Raw genomic sequence first — 18,182 nt, forward strand, 5'->3', positions numbered from 1 at the left:
AGAGAAAACTAAGGTAAAAAATCTTAGTCACCTAAATGAACAAATTGCTGCTAACTGAATTTCAGGCATTACAATGGAAGTGGAGGGTGTCTTTTGACTATGAGGGTCTCATTGGTATCTCTCAAAACATTGTAACTGGGGTAGATTTCAGACTTAGAAGTTGGCAGCACGACTCATGGCTTCTATTTATACATTTAAACTTGACCCTAGGACTAGATAAAGCAAACAGAATTTTTTCAGCTTTGCTCAAGGATCAGTATTTTTCAGTCTTTGGAAAAACCCAATGAAATCAGTCACTGGTCCACCACGAAACACAGGCACATCATTATTTAATCTAATTTAACCAATTCTAATCATTCATTCATTTACTTCCCAAGAACTCTATTTCCCACTTCTCAAACTAACTTTTACAACATTATTTTTTCAAGTACAGTACTATATGTGGAAAGTCTGGGTAAGGCATGTGTAATTAAAAATGGATTAGGTACTCTTATATCACACTCTTTTGTTTACACCTGTCCCAAGATAGTATATATGTGTGTATTTGGGTGTGATGTGTGTGCATATATATATATATGTATGTATATATATATATAAAAATATAAAATCTGGATATGTTTATGATATTCAGACATATGCTTATAAATATTCATGAGGCAATTTATACATAACTGAATAATTTAAATTCCTTAGCATCACCTGATCTGTTTATAGAATTCCTGTTTTGTCCCAGTTGAGCATCACCTCATTAAGCTCTTCTCAAGCCCCTCTCAGCCAGCATTCTGAATATGCCTAATGCAACTGGTAAAGTTTATAGAACTGTGTTAGTTTTTTGTTGTTATATAATAATTGACCCAAAACTTAGTAGCTTAAAATTATGCAAATTTATTAGCTTCTAATTCTGGAGGTCAGAAGGCTTAAAAATCAAAGAGTCAGCAGGACTGTGCTCCTTCTGAAAGCTTCAGGAGAGAATCTGTTTTTTTCCAGCTTCTAGCAGCTGCCTACATTCCTTGGTTCATGGCTTCTTCTTCCACCTTCAAAACCAGAAATAGAGTAACTTCAAATCTCCCTCTTTGTTTCCATCATCACATCTCCTTTGACTTTGACCTTCTTGCCTGTCTTAAGGGATCCCTTGTGATTCTATTGGGCCCTCTTGGAGAATCCAGGGTAATCTCTTCATTTCAAAATCCTGAAATTAATCACATTTGCAAAATCCCTTTTGCTATATATGGTAAGAGGTTCCAAGGATTAAGACATGAACATTTTTGGAGGACCCTTATTCTCTCTACCACAAGTACAAAAGAAAAAGTTTAATAATTTTATGTTTGTCAAACTATTTCCTGCAAATAGAAGAAATGGAGTTTTCTCATGATGGCCTGTACGCTTGCTCTAACTCTCTGGGTGTTGTCCTTTCAATGACTTCACCATTTGAAACACTGAATATATACAAGACTCCAAAGAATGAATATGGGAGACTGTGAACAGACTTCCAAGGTTGGGAAGTCTTAACAACAAAACAGGAAAGTCTAAAAATATAATTGTTAATAGTTTAGCTTCTTAATTTTTTAAAGTTTTAGACCTTACATGTTTAGGATAAAAAGCATTATCATCTTGATATTCTCTCTAAGGAACCCACTAAAGTCAGTGTGTTTAGAAATCACTCATTCTTTACTGAATCATTAATTTACCTCAATAGTGCTAACTGAGGGCCCACAACATACCAGGCACTGCACTGGGCATCGGGGTCTGATATTGACCAAGAGTGACAAGATCTTTGCCCTCCTAAACATACAATCTAGTGGAAGATAGGAAAAGTGCAGGAATTATTACAATACTATATAGTAAGCGTGTGACGTAAATGGTTTCACTATTGTTCCCCCTACACTCAAGTCTTAATACAGGAACTGTCTACCATCTCATCTCTGGGTTTCAGGGCCCAAACACCCCAAAGAAGAATCGGGAGAAGAATTTATGGGGACCCTAAGCTCTTAGTAAATGGAGGGGAGCAGTGACTACCTATACATTCCAGATGGAAAGCAACAAACAATTGAACTATAAAACGGAAGCTGCCAAGGACAAGATGAATAGCTAACACTTCCCCAGCTGGGTAGATTGCAGGATGCCCTGGAAAGGCAACCAATGGTCTACAGGCACTGGTTGAGCTTCACCAGGAATCCCCAGCGCTGTTCACTATGGTTAGCAATGTTCGTGATGCTGACCCTGCTGGTCTGTATCTGTCCTGCCCGGTCAGCCCTCGCATTCCCAGTACCCACCTCTTCTAAGGTCATGTACATCCTCTACCCCACACACTCCTGCTCCTCAACCCAAATGACCCTCTATTTATATGTATTGGTGGGGAAGCAATGCTCCATTTTTCTTTCATCCTCTTTCTACTTCTATTTTTGTGGTCTAAATTCTGTTCTCTGATTCCCTCAGGACTTCTTTTCAGATATTCAAAAGCCTGTTTAGAGGTTAAAAAGAAATACTGAACATTGACTGTTTCCTGCTTTTTAAATTCCTACTTAACTATCCTACTTCTCCTCCAGGCAAAGCAAATGCCTCTGACAAACAGAAAAGTCACGCAAGCACCAGGATGCTGGGGAAAGGAAAACACAAAGACAGACATTTCGAGATATTATCATGCAATTAGAGTTACGGCAGGGAAACCTCAGGATGCTGACGGGCCAATCACCGATCAGGTTACACAGTGCCCACAAGGATAGTTTCAGAACAGTTGAACAAATGCATAGGAAAATCAACTTGGAACCTGAACTTATACCTCATAAAACTTAATTCAGGATGTATCACAGACCTATAATTAAAAGCTAAAACTGTGAGGATCCTAGAAGAAAGCATAGAAGAGTATCTTTGTGACTTGGGGTAGGTAAAAATTTCTTAGAAAGGACATAAAACCACTAAAACTAACAGGAAGGAAATCCAACAAATTGTATTTCATGAAAAAATTTAAAAATATGTATGTATATGTGTCACTGAATTACTTTGCTGTCCACCTAAAACTAACACAACCATATTAATCAACTGTACTCCAACATAAAATAAAAAGTTAAAGAAAGATTACCTATAAAAAGTTATTGTTATGAAAATATTCCCTGTACCTATATCTGACAACTATAACTCTCCAGAATAGACAAATCAAGAACAAGGTTGAGCTATCAGACCCACAGTTTCTGTGAGAGCCTACCACATTTATTTTTGTTAATAATTTATTTATTTTAGTTGGAGGATAATTACTTCACAACATTGTGATGGTCTCTGCCATACATTAACAGGAATCGGCCACAGGCATACACGTGTCCCCTCCCTCCTGAACCCCCCTCCCCATCTCCGTCCCCAACTCATCCCTTCAGGTTGCCACAGAGCACTGGCTTCGGGTTCCCTGCATCACACATCAAACTCCCACTGGCTATCTATTTTACATACGGCAATGTATATATTTCAATGTTCTTCTTTCAAATCATCCCACCTTCTCCTTCTCCCACTGTGTCCAAAAGTCTGTTCTTTATTTCTGTGTCTCCTTTGCTTCCTTGCATGTAGGATCATTGCACTATCTTTCTAGATTTCGTATATATGCATGAATATACAGTACTTGTCTTTCTCTTTCTGACGTACCTCATTCTGTATAATAGAGTCTACTACATTTAGACAGATGTAGGTACTGCTGACAGTGATGGTTCCCTGCACCCACCCCTAAGGTCCTAAGGGGAGAGGTTTCTAACCAAAAATAGGTTTTCCCAGACAAAGGCATCTCAGGACATGATTCACTCTCCTTGCTCCATTTATTCACCAAAACATGGTTACTAAAATCTTACCAAAGAACTTTTGCAAGTCAACTGGTAACACGATATTTTCATGCAATACCCCGTTTAGCTAAACCCTCTGAAGTCTGCAACTGCAGAAAAACCCTGGAGGATTGGGCAGCTGCTCCAAAGGATTTCTGAAAATTCTGCATGTGGTTTGGTAATTGGGGCTGTGGTAATTTTAATCCAATAAAGGATAAACATAGAAAGTTGTCAGAGAGTCTAAGAACCTCAGAAAGAAACATTTATACAGTTTCTTTTCTCATGGAGTCATGCACCAGAGAGTTGGTTGGTGTGTCTGGTCAGAAGGTTTATACAAGTGTTTGCATTTTTGCCTTTGAGTTCAGTTTTCTGAGGATGATTGTTGAAGAAATATCTTCATATTATAAGAGATTTTGTAAGACCTCAAAAAATCAAAAGGAAAAAAGTACTTATAAGTCCACATTCAGTTTTTCTTACTCCTATCATCATAGTTTTAGATCATATCTTTTCTCATAGCATCTTTTTTATAACATTTCTCTATATTTAAAGCTACTTGCAAACGAGTTTTCCTTAACTATGTCCCTAATGGAAGATATTCAGATTGTTTCCAATTTTGTTTTCTTTAACCAAGATGAATAATGCTGTAATGAACATCTCTGTGCATTAATTTTTAAATCTATTTCAGAATATATGCTTAGAATTCTATCCAAAATTCTATATTACTGTGTCCAGGGACATGAAAAGGAAAGTTAAGGGTCTTGATGCTTCATCAGACTGGTTTCCAAAACCTTCATACCCTTTTATGACAAGCCTAAAAGTCCCTTTTCCACTGAATCTTTAACAGCACTAGGTGGTCTCCGTTTAGAATCTATGCCAATTTCGTATGTGAAAAACACTCTCTTAGAATCTACTTTAGAAATGAGTACCTTTAGTAAATTTTCATTTATTGTCACCTGTTTCTCAAGTTGGAATATATTTATTCCAAGTTTCTTAAAAGTGCTTTTCTCCTTTGTTTTTGTCCTCTCTGATTATCTTTCCTCTTCTTTCTTACTAATGCTCCACTTTCCTCCTCCCAATCAGGAAGGCTGTTTAACATTCCACTCAGAATGTCCACCAGATGTTGATGTGGCCACTGATGTGGGGGAGGAATGGAAACAAGAAATTGCCTTTAGTCCTTTTCATCACAAACTTGTGGAACACTAGTGTGAGACATGCCTATAGTAAAGGTTGAATACAATCAATTTTCCAAAATCATCAGAAGAGTCTTTATCTGAATCCTGACGGCATCATGGGACTTTGGCTTCAGCTCCATAGCACTCCTTGAGAGTTATCGAATTCCTGATTATTGCCTGGGCATAGTTAGAAGAAGGGCACTCTGTATTTCCAGAGGTATTCCTCTTATCTGTATCTTTTGGCAGACTGTTAGACCATTCTTTTTTTTTGGCCACGTGGCATGGCTTGTGGGATCTTATTTCCCTGACCAGGGATTGAACCCTCGCCCCTGGCAGTGAAAGATCAGAGTCCTAACTACTGAGGAATTCCCATGCTAGTCCATTTTTAAGCATCCAAATCTTGATACAAAAACATTCATTTCTTCTTTCCTGGAAAACCCTTATCCATTCAGGTCTCTGTAGTTCAAGAAGAATAACTTGTGAATGGGGTAGGTCACATTGGCTCATGTGACCAATTAGTGACAGCCATTTGACGATAGGATTTCTTTATTTTATTTAAAGGGATATGTTGGGGAAAGTAACATGGGAGAAGTAGATAAAGATAGACACAGAGAGACAGTGACACAGAGATTGAAATAGAAAGAGTGAAAAAGAGAGAGACAATCAGATGTAATGAGAATTGAAAGACTGTATCTATTTTGTCTCAGGATGTGTGTGTGTATGTGAGAGAGAGAGAGAGAGCAAGCGAGCAAGAGAGAGATACTCATGTGAAACAAGGGATTTAACTTTTAATATACAGTGCCTCCCAAAATATACCTTTGCCTGCAAGGCTCCTGCAGGTTCATTTCAGCACTTGGAAAGGCTGGCCTGATTCACATGGTCTCTCAGAGGCTTCCTGTGGTCCTTATCCACGAGTCCCCTTGCAGATGACTGCCTCCAGCCAGAGAGCTGCTTCTGGGCACCAGGAGGGGACAGGAGGTACCCAACCATTGAGCTGATGATTCCAGAATAAGTCAGCAAACAGTAAAATAGAATTCAAAGTGAAGGAGCAAAAGTCACAGATAAAACATAGAAGAAAGTATTTACATTTTAGGGGTAACCAGGAAAGCCTTTGGGATCCTAGAAAACAATGACTAATTGCTAATGAGGAATTAGAATCTTTCGGACAACAAGGGAGACCAGAAGGCTTGAGAGTTGTTCTTTGGCAGAATGTCTTCCTAAGGTCCTTCATGGAAGAAGTCTTAACTGCCAGACTCTTCAGATTTCAAGACACATGCTACTAAAAAGCACCCCAAAGAAGAAAATGACTTCAGATGCTGCCTCTGAGCTCATGGGTTGCTTTCAGAAGAGCAAGTGAGCATCACACATTAGGAAGTGCTGATGGTCCATCCTCTCGGGAAACACTTGAAAAGTGTGGCAGTGGTTTTGGACCAGAGAGAGAAAGCAAGCTCTTCTGTAATGCTGTCATCTGTTATTCACAGATGGATATATTTGTCTTGGTTCTATATAGGGTTAGGAGCTAAAGGTCCCCACATACAGTAGAAGGAAGACAGGTGAGCTTGGAAATTGCCCTATATTATTCCCCCAACTTCCTGACTATTCTCATAGGGATAGATGATGCCAAGTAAATAATACAACTTTTGCTTGTTGCTGTTTAACGAAGTTAACTGAATTTGGCTGAAATGTAGTAGGCTCAGGGCTTCTAAAAATGAGGTCTCGCAAGATTATGTGATGGTTTTCTTGTCATCACAGGTTTGATCCCAACTTTTTATCACCTTTGAGATTTCCTGGCTTTAGGGTGTGCTTTCTGTTCCTTGTTCAGCAGGTGGAGCTCTACAACTATTCAGGGAATGACATGTCTAAGCCTGGAGAGTTTTCTTCTTTGATTCAATACAGATCAGACTTTTTGGAGAGGGTAGAACCCCACGGACTCTGGTGACTGATTTGCTCTTGTGGGGTTTCCTTAAAAAAAGTGTGTCTTGACAAGTTGCTTCTGAGAGTGTGCAACATAGACAGAGTCCATGATAAGCATTTTCCCTTTTACTATGACTGGTATTCTTTGCAATTATTCCAGGTCAATTAAGTTCGGTTTGGGGGATTGGATTTATTAGTGTTATTAGCGTACTTGGCACTGATAATGATTACAATTTGCCAAGCGAGCAATGGGAGGTTTACTGTCTAACTTTGAACCATATGATCATTTCTCTCCATTTGCTCATTAGGCCTTGAAGTCCTAGTTCTACTAAATTCTCAAGACTTTTACCTATTTATTAAGGTTTGCTTTCCCAAAGCAATGTAAAAAAAAATATTTTTCTTTCTTCAAAAAAACTTATCCCCAAATGTGGCATGTTCAGTCCTCAGTCGTGTCTGACTCTTTATGAGTGCAGCACATCGGGCTCCTCTGTCCTCCTCTGTTTCCTGGAGTTTGCGCAGACTTATATCCATCGAGTTGGTGATGCTCATAAACACTGATAAAAGTGCTTATGATGAGATAAAAATACCCATAATAAACGTGTTAAGGAGAAATTATACATCCATATTGTCTTTTTCTTTTATCCTACTTCTAATGCTGATGACTCTATAAGAAATACTACAAACATATGATATCACTCATGTGGAAGCTAATTTTAAAAAGATACAAATGAATTTATTTACAAAGTAGAAACAGACTTACAGATATCAAAAACAAACTTACAGTTGCCAAAGGGGAAATCTGGGGGAAGGAGGAATAAATCTGGAGATGAATATACACACACTACTGTATGTTAATATAAGATACATAACCAACAAGGACCTACTTATAGCACAGGGAATTCTACCCAATATACTGTGGTAACCTATATGAGAAAAGAATCCAAAAAATAATGAATATGTGTTTATGTATAACTGAATCACTTTTCTGTACACCTGAAACTAACACCATTGTAAACCAACTATACTCCAATAAAATTAAAATATTAAAAAAAGAAAGACTGAGATGCATTAAGACTTTAGTGACTTGACACCATTTTTTGATAGAGTTTAAGCTTAACTGACATTAATTGGTGAATGAATGGGTGGATAGATGGATGTATGGAAAGCGGGACAGACAGAAGACTTGAAGTTTGGATGATCCTTGCTGAAATTTGCCCACAATACAGTACTGATATTAATGCTTCAGAGAAATATACAATATTTATTTTTATGAAGCTTACTAAGAAAAGTTAGTCTAAATAAATGTTTCATTCCCATCCCATAACTTTTAACAGGCTGTCACATATTTTTGTCTAAAGTTTTCAGACTTCTGAAATTATCAGAAATAAAAAAAGAGTACAGTTTAGTTCAGTTCAGTTGCTCAATCGTGTCCAACTCTTTGTGACCCCATGAACCGCAGCACCCCAGGCCTCCCTGTCCATCACCAACTCCCGGAGTCCACCCACATCCATGTCCATTGAGTCAGTGATGCCATCCAACCATCTCATCCTCTGTTGTCCCCTTCTCTTCCTGCCCTCAATCTTTTGCAGCATCAGGGTCTTTTCAAATGAGTCAGCTCTTCGAATCAGGTGGCCAAAGTATTGAAGTTTCAGCTTCAAGCAGTCCTACCAATGAACACCCAGGACTGATCTCCTTTAGAATGGACTGGTTGGATCTCCTTGCAGTCCAAGGGTCTCTCAACAGTCTTCTCCAACACCACAGTTCAAAAGTATCAATTCTTCTGCACTCAGCTTTCTTTATAGTCCAATTCTCACATCCATATATGACCACTGGAAAAACCATAGCCTTGACTAGATGGACCTTTGTTGACAAAGTAATGTCTCTGTTCTTTAATATGCTGTCTAGGTTGGTCATAACTTTTCTTCCAAGGAGTAAGCGTCTTTTAATTTCATGGCTGCAATCACCATCTGCAGTGATTTTGGAGCCCCAAAGAATAAAGTCAGCCACTGTTTCCACTGTTTCCTCATCTATTTGCCATGAAGTGATGGGACCGGATGCCATGATCTTAGTTTTCTGAATGTTGAGCTTTAAGCCAACTTTTTCACTCTCTCACTTTCCTCAAGAGGCTCTTTAGTTCTTTTTCACTTTCTGCCATAAGGGTGGTGTCATCTGCATATCTGAGGTTATTGATATTTCTCCCAGCAATCTTGATTCCAGCTTGTGCTTCATCCAGCCCAGTGTTTCTCATGATTTCTCATGAAACAGTACGGTAGCACTTTTATTTTCTCTAGCATAGCAGAAACAAGGACAATTTTTAGAACTGGTATAAAGTGGTTTTTATGGATTTGAGACTCACTTGCATAGTATTTGCCAAGAGTTGTGTGAGACTAGAATGATTAAATGCAGTATGCTGCTGCTACTGCTACTGCTAAGTCACTTCAGTCGTGTCCGACTCTGTGCGACCCCACAGACGGCAGCCCACCAGGTTCCCCCGTCCCTGGGATTCCCCAGGCAAGAACACTGGAGTGGGTTGCCATTTCCTTCTCCAATGCATGAAAGTGAAAAGTGAAAGGGAAGTCGCTCAGTTGTGTCCGACTCTTAGCGACCCCATGGACTGCAGCCCTCCATGGGATTTTCCAGGCAAGAGTACTGGAGTGGGGTGCCATTGCCTTCTCTGAAGTGCAGTATATATCCCAACAAATATTACTTGAGAACCTCCTGTGTGCCAGTAAGTATACCAGGCCCTGGGGGATCAAGAGTGAATATATCTGTTTATGTCTCTGAAGATCATACAGCCTCATGGAGAAGGTGCCATAGGAACAGATGATATTGAGACATTACTATGAAATTACCACCATCTTGATATTCTTGAAAGCAAGCACTACCTGATTCAGTTTTATTTCTTAGTATCTAGAGAATGTCTCAGAGAAGGCAATGGCAACCCACTCCAGTACTCTTGCCTGGAAAATCCCATGGACGGAGGAACCTGGTAGGCTGCAGTCCGTGGGGTCTCGAAGAGTTGGACATGACCGAGCGATTTCACTTTCACTTTTCACTTTCATGCTTTGGAGAAGGAAATGGCAACCCACTCCAGTGTTCTTGCCTGGAGAATCCCGGGGACGGGGGAGCCTGGTGGGCTGCTGTCTATGGGGTCATACGGAGTCGGACATGACTGAAGTGACTTAGCAGCAGCAGCAGCAGAGAATGTGTAGAAGATTTGTAGGGTTTAAAAACTGTATACTGAATGAATGAATGAAATGTGAAGACTGAGCAGGAATTTCTGGAAGGAGATAATGTCTAGAACATCAGTAACTATAAGGATACTAATAATGATGGCTAATATTCAGAGAGTTTATTATGTACATTGTTTAAAATCCTCATTTGTGTCACCTTCCCCCCAAACTCTCTGAGATTAATACTATGATTATCTTTATTGTACTGAGTATAAGGCTAACACACAAAGATAGATTAAAAATTTTCCAAAGATCACCTACCAATAAGTGTTAGAACCAAGACTGAAACCCAGCACTACCCCCAGAAATATGGAAAGGCATTCCAGGCACAAGGAATGGTGAGAGCAAACGTAGAGCAGTGAAACTCAATACGTGCAGAGATCCACTAAGAAGGTCGAATTTTCTGCTGCAGGAGATCAGAAATCACTGAATTGTTCAATCAAATAAATGACATGGTTAGATTTATGTTTTAGCTGAGGCGTTCCAGTTGCTGGGTGGAGGTTAGTTGTAAACCTTGGGCTAAGATTGAAGGGGTGTTGAAGGGTAAAGAATAGTTCACCACGTGAAAGATGTGAGAAAACAGAAGGGTTTGGGGCATTGGGCCCAGCATGTGGAGAGGCTGCATGGTCAAAGAGTACGGCACTTGCTGGGAACCTAAAGCACCGTCCTCTGGTTGCAGTGTAAATCGCAAGGGTAATAAGAGACGAGGGCGGTGAAAGTGGGGGTTAAAAATGGGAAATGGGGACAATATTGAGCTTGAACTTGTTTCTTTAAAAATAAAATCCAAGACCACTGAAGAGTTTTGCTCAAATGTATATTTCAGAAAGATGCCTCTGTTAGGTAGAATATGGACTGGAAACTGCAAAACTGAGAGCAAGAGATAAAGGCAACAAAAACGGGGTCAGTGGAGTCTGAGAGATCTTTAGGAGATGGAACTGACAAGACTTGATGATTGATTGATGGGTCATCAAGTGGTGAGAGAAATAAGCAGGAGAGTCACCACGGATCCTGGTTGCGTCAGAGTAGTTACTTACTAGCGCCTCCTTTCACTCTCAAGAGCACAGCACTTCAAGTGATCAATGTTACAGTTACTCCTTTTAGAAGTGAAAGATGTCTCGTGGGGTCTTGGTTTGAGCCACAGAATGGATGCCATTCACCGAAACAGAGAATGAAGGAGAAAGAGCAGGGGTAAGGATGAAGACGTACTGGACATTCCGGACACATTGAGTTTAGTGACTGAGGTTGGAGGACAATGGGAATCTTGAAGATGTCGCGACGTGTCGGGGCCAGAGACGTAGCTTTAAGGATCATTTGCATAAAAGAAATGGTATCAGATCCAATCAATACCTTAGAGCTGCTGTCACATACGAGGCAAGGCTCTGAGACATTTTGTCTTCAGGACCAGATGGTTGGGAAATTTTGGAGAAAAGCAATGAATCGAATATTTTCTGTGTACCTTCAGTTGAGTGGATGGATGTTTCCAGTACAGGGCTGGTTCGTGGGATTTTCTGAGTAGGGCCATCAAGTAATCATTGTAACTGGGACTGCTACAGGTGCCCTGCGGTGCAGGGTCATGTTTCTGATAGAGGAACATGAGAGTTGGTTCTTGTCCTGAAGGACCTTATGGTCAAGTTAGGTAGATAATAGCTGACTATACAACCAACTATTGTCTACTTAGTGACACACAAGAAACAATTAAAATGATGAATTTATTTTTAAAATGAAGCATTTATATATTCTAAATTGGCAGTACAAACTAAGAGCGTTTTAGAATTTCTGAGCAGAGAAAGAACACCTTGAGCTGGAATAGTGACAGCCACTTGCTAACTTGGTGTTGCATTTTCCTGAGATGATTTTGGGCGCAGGCGTAGAAGGACCCCCATGAACAGTTGTTTCATATTAATTTATGCCAGTCCTTACACTGCTGTGCACTGTCTTGCCTGATCGCTGGAAATCTCAGATGTATCAGCATTCGTGTCATTTCTCCCATGAACTAGAGTTGGAGAGATCATGTGGAAAGCTTCAGGGAGGTGCTGGGCCTTGGCATAAAGGAGTGGGCATCCAGAGTGTGGCACATACAACAGGTAACAAGCTGAAAGAGTGGGCCAAAAGTGAGTCTGGCATCGTTGAGAACCATTAAGGAAACTGTGAAGGTTCATGGTGAACAATAATAGAGGAAAGGTTTAGAGAAAACTTATTCTCTTGGCTGGAGCTCTCTTCTGCAGACCTAGCAAGCTCCTGCTTATGTTGAAGAAAGTGAAAGTCACTCAGTCATGTCCAGCTCTTTGTGACCCCATGGACTCCTTTGGCTGCCAAGCTCCTTTGTTCATGGAATTCTCCACACAAGAATACTGGAGTGGGTATTCATTCCCTTCTCCAGGGGATCTTTCCAACTCAGGGATCGAAACCAGGTCTCCCGCATTGCAGGCAGATTCTCTGCCGTCTGAGCCACCAGACCCCATCCAAATGTCATCACCTCCATGGAGGTTTCTGTGATCCTCCAGACAATCAGGCCATCCTCTCTGTGAGCTTTCAAGGCACTCGTTGATACCTCTTACCACAGCATCCATCACAATCACTCTGAACTGGTTTACCAGGCTGATTCCTCCATTGGACTCTGAGTTATTTGAGGATAAACTGTCTTTTTTTTCTTGATTCCCCAGGATTCTAGTATAGTACTCAACCTATAGAAAAACTCAATTAATTTTAGCAGATTAAAGATTTAAATGACGGATAAGATGGGACTTACTTCTCCTGCCAAATAGGTTTACTGTCCTCAGACAAACTTCACCCTGCTCTGTCTCTGCCTTCTGTCCATCAGCATTCCCTCCAGGGCAGCACTCTCCTCCTCTCTAACATCTAATTCTCGTGTTTTCTTCTAGTAGTGTTAGTGTTAGTCACTCAGTCGTGTCTGACTTTGCGATCCCATGGACTGTAGCCCGCCAGGCTCTTCTGTCCATGGGATACTCCAGGCAAGAATACTGGAGTGAGTTGCCATTCCCTTCTCCAGAGGATCTTCCTGACCCCGAGACTGAATCTGGGTCTCCTGCATTGCAGGCAGATTCTTTACCATCTGAGCTACAGGAAACCTAGGAAAGTTTTCTCCTAGGTACTGCTCAGAGTCCAGAGCTCCCACACAGCCTCCCCTGAGATGTGCCTTATCCCTTTGTCAACAATCTTTGGTTCGTCTGATCACAAAGACTCTTACCCTCCTGGACTGGAATTCCCCTATTTTATAGTGAGGAGATGGAAAAGCACCAGTGTGGAATTGGCTTCATCCTAAAGTTGGGCAACAAACATTGTATAGAGTGGGAGCACAGTTCAGTGAAGCCCCTTCCGATTGGCGAGGCAAAGAGGGACACAGACGAACAATTCAAGGAAACCAACAGGGGTCTTCTCCGTGTGATGGCAGCCCTCTTTTCCCCAGGCTCTGGTTGTGTTTCTCTGTGTTTATGTGTCAGAAGTCTTCCAGCTCAGCCCTGAAGCTGCCTTTGCTACTTTGTGATTACAGTGGGCAAACCTCTGTTTAAGGGAGATATATACACATCTTTCTAGATCTTGCTGATCCCCTTGCCCAGATTCCTAAGCACAGCCAACCATTAATAATATTGCTTTTTCATTAGCAAGTTCTTAGCAGAGCACTCAGAGAAGGCAATGGCATCCCACTCCAGTACTTTTGCCTGGAAAATCCCATGGACGGAGAAGCCTGGTGGGCTGCAGTCCATGGGGTCGCTAACAGTTGGACACAACTGAGCGACTTCACTTTCACTTTTCACTTTCATGCATTGGAGAAGGAAATGGCAACCCACTCCAGTGTTCTTGCCTGGAGAATCCCAGAGACGAGGGAGCCTGGTGGGCTGCCGTCTATGGGGTCACACAGAGTCGGACACGACTAAAGTGACTTAGCAGCAGCAGCAGCAGCAAAGCACTGTCTCGGGTAAACCCAAATGAAAGTGCCAGGACAAACCCTTCAATGTCTCTGAGTGGCTGTCCTACCTGTATAGTGTATAGTGAAGTGGCTCAGTCGTGTCCAACTCTCTGCAACCCCATGGACTATAGCCCACCAGGCTTCTCCATCCATGGGATTCTCCAGGCAAGAATACTGGAGTGAGTTACCATTTCCTTCTCCAGGGGATCTTCCTGACCCAGGGATCGAACCCAGGTCTCCTGCATTGGAGGCAGACGCTTTAACCTCTGAGCCACCAGGGAAGCCCTGTCCTACCTGTAGTTAAACTAAAAGAAGTGATCGTTGCTTTTGTCCCCTGGAGAGCTTTCTCCAGTTTCAAAGTGGGCCAATAACTCTCTGAACAGAAGAGGAAGCAAACTATATTTAAAGCAGTGCCTTCTTGTTTCTGTTTTAGCCATTTTGGCAAACCACTTGAAAAATGAAATCTTTTGGCCTAAACTCAGTTAAATCTCAGATGCAGTTAACTGTGCCAAGATAATTCCAATTTAGCATCACCTTACATTATTTAAAGCTGTGGCTGAGGAAGCATCCACAGGGGCCATCAAACAGAACTGGCTTGAAGTTTTGGATCTTGTTTGTTTTTTGTGTTTGCTTGCAAAGAGGGGGCGGATATCAAAATGTATGGCAAACGGGGGTGGGAGTTGAAGGTAATTCACTGGTTTATCCACTCAACAAGTATCTTTTTAGGCGGTCTGTGCCAGACACTACACTAGGTGCTAGAAATAAAGTGATAAATAAGACCCAGGCTCTGCTCTTGAGAGGTTCATGGGGATTCAAATATTTATAACCTAAACCAGAAGTCCAGGAATGTAAAGTGCTAAATGCTGTATGTGGGGGCATGGAGAATGCTGCATGTACACTTTTAGAGGATTCATTTGAGCTGGAACTTGAAAAACAAGTGAAGTTTGCTTGAGAAGAAGGGCATTCTAGGCGGAGGAAAGAGCTTGTGAGAAGTCAGGCATGAAAAGGCAGGGAATGTTCTAGAAGCAAGAAGTAACTGTGGGAAATAGAATGAAAGAGATGTTAAGGGACCGTACATTGAAGGCAGATTCAAAAGGGTCTGGTAAGCCATGGTAAAGACTTGAAATTTATTCTGTAAGCATACGGAGTTATTAGTGATATTTAACAGGCAAGAGAGTCAATAATATCTGGGAAGGAAATGTCAGCAGACGCCCTCATAGATGGAGATTTGCTCACCATAATCCCATTCTTTCTTTTAGGAAGAGCACGCTGGCTGCAGTACGGAAGATGTTAATACCTGGCCTGCGGAGACCATGAGCAAGTATAGGAGGCTGTTGTGACTGTCAGATGGGAGATGACGCACTGAACTACGACAGTTGACAGTGGTAATGAGAGGCCAAATCAAAAGATATTTTGATGATAAAATGATCAGGATTGAGTCTGGTTAAATTTCTTCGAGGCCGTGTAGGCAGCATAAAGCAGGACTTGGAGAGCCATGAACTGCCAATGCTGGAAAAGGACACAGGAGGAGCAGCCAGTTTGGTTAGGTGCAGGGAAAGGCAGGGTGAGTGAGGGGAAGACGTGGCATGGCTTTGAACACAAGTCTGATGTGACATAGATCTTGGTCAATGGTTCACCACCTGCGATGCCCAGCCTGCTCCAGACCTGAGGATTTACAATGTCTGGCAAACAAGGGTGTCCTTAACTCCTGCGGTGATTTTGAGAAGATCCTCCCACCTCCTCCTGGTTGAAAACCACTTTGGGTGGCTTCCAGCCACCCTCAGAATGAAATCCACATGCCTCTCCATGGTCTAGAAAGCCCGTGGTTCCTGGCCCCTACCTCCCTCTCTAACCTCATCTTGATCCCCTCTTCACTGGTTCACACAAGCCCCACTGGCCTTGTTCCTGTTCCTGAAACTCCCAAGAGGTCTTAAGGGGCTTAAAACCTTTTCCTATTCTGTCCCCACTGACCTTCCAGATCTTTTCGTTTATGACTCTTTTGTGTCATCAAGGTCTCAGCTTAAAATTCTCCCTTCAACAACCACTTACTTGTCTGTCTCTCCAACTTCAGTAAACCGCCTCCCTCCTTTTTGTTTTCATCACTGAACTTTCATTATCAAAAAGCATGTTGTTCTCACAGACAGAGAACACAAACTTATGGCTCCCAAAGCAGGAAAGAGGTGGGGAGGGAAAAATAAGGAGCTTGGGATGAACAGATACACATTATTATATATATAACAGATAAACAACAAGGACCTACTATAAAGCATAGGGAACTATATTCAATATTTTGCAATAACCTATAATGGAGAAGAATCTGAAAAAAATTTTGTGTGTGTGTGTGTGTGTATACAAAACTGAATCACTTTGCTGGATACCTGAAATGAACACAATATTTTAAATAAAATAAAACAAAAACCAAAACCCCAAATAATGATAAATTGGAGTGGTTTCTGGAAGCTGTATCCCCATGTACCCTCCATGAAAACAGGTGCTGCTTTTATAGTTCTGGTGCTTAAGAATAACAGAACACAGTAGTGCTCAGTAAAAATTTGCTAAAGGATCTACTAAGGGAGGTAAGGAGGGAGGGAGGCAGGGAGGGAGAGGGCACTGCAAGAGCCCAAAGCACTGGATGTAACTCAGAACATGGGAACAAGGGATCTTCTGAAAGAAGTGAAGTTGGGCTGAGTCTTGAGAAACGAAGAGGTTCCCACTAGGCTGAGAGAGTCCCACTAGGCCGAGCTGGAGTAGTCAGAGATGAGGCTGAGGGATGTCCTAGCGCAGAGGCTGGGCCCTCCTGTGGGAGACCACAGAGCATCCCTTAGGGGCTAAAATGTGAAGTTCTAGGACTTTATTCTGGCAAATCTGCTGACTGGTTCCTGGCTTCTGTGACCTTTGCACAGATATGTTGCTTTGTCACCTCTGACATTTCTTGGGCTTTTTTTTTTCTATTAAATTCCTATAAACTGCAAGTATGCAATTAGAAGAGGTAGTTTGAAAATGGGGAGTGGGGGGAGGAACTAGAAAAATATCCTGTTTTTTGAGTCAACCCATCCAAGAGCCTTGTCTCTGCCATAAGAACCAGTTTCTGAGTGCTCTGTACTGTCTGTGAGGATAAGCCACTGCCTCGTGCTGTTTGTGCAAGATGTTGGCAAGGAGAATGGCGAGCGATTGCTGTTTCTCTGGGGCCCTCTGGAAATGAGATGCCTGTCTCCCCAGGACACTCGAGAGCGAGCCAGATTCTAAGTGAAATAGAGCTGCATCTTCACGAAGACTGTTTTGTGCACTGAATTCAAAGGATCTGTTTCTGCTGGTTTTCTTTATCTGATATTTAGAACTTGCATATAAGGCTTTTCCTGTTGTTGTTGTGCTCAATCATGTTGGATTCTTTGTGACCCTGTGGACTGTAGCCTGCCAGGCTCCTCTGTCCATGGAATTTTCCAGGCAAGAATACTTGTGTGGGTTGCCATTTGCTACTCCAGGGGATCTTCCCGACCCAGGGATCAAACTCATGTCTCCTGCGTCTCCTGCAGTGGCAGGCGGATTCTTTTTACCACTGTGCCACCTGGGGAGCCCAAGGCTTTCCCTACTTGCTTCCTTTTCCTCCGATCATCCCCCTTTTCTATCCTTTTTCCTTGAACTCCACATCAGAAATAAAAGCTTCACAAATTTGGAATCATTTAGTTTGGACATCAAGATTAAACAGGCACAGATTTGAGATAATAAGAGTCAGACTTGTTCTTACTCAGCATTTGCCAAAACTTCAGTTAGTCACCTCTCACCCTGGTGACTCTTTCCATAGGCACACAATGTCGGTATGATCTCTGTTTTTCTTTGAAGAGATTTCCTTTTGAATTTTTTACCCATCTTGAGCATTATAAAATCATGAGTAAGATGCTATATTTATAAATTTTCCAAAGGCATGTTAAAATAATCAACTATTAAAAGTAAAAATATCTGTCCTCAATAAAGCTAGAAAAAAAAAATCTGTCCTTTTCCAACTAAATTCATCTTATGGAGGTTCCGGAACTTGGGAGCCACTGGCCCAAGACCAAGACCTGACCAGTTTACATCTGCACTGGATGATCTCATTCCTCCTGAGGATTCTAATCCAACCACGGGATTTTCTGTGACT

At 41.6% G+C, this 18,182-nt stretch overlaps 1 non-coding gene across 1 annotated transcript; it reads right to left on the reverse strand.

Annotated features, from left to right (window-relative positions):
- Positions 1 to 14,255: 14,255 nt before the first annotated feature.
- Positions 14,256 to 14,328, reverse strand: TRNAW-CCA (transfer RNA tryptophan (anticodon CCA)). The gene has a single exon. It is a non-coding gene; the product is annotated as a tRNA-Trp (tRNA).
- Between the last annotated feature and the right edge of the window lie 3,854 nt (positions 14,329 to 18,182).

The sequence above is a fragment of the Bos javanicus genome, chromosome 23 (genome assembly GCF_032452875.1).
Source record: "Bos javanicus breed banteng chromosome 23, ARS-OSU_banteng_1.0, whole genome shotgun sequence".
Taxonomy (NCBI): domain Eukaryota; kingdom Metazoa; phylum Chordata; class Mammalia; order Artiodactyla; family Bovidae; genus Bos; species Bos javanicus.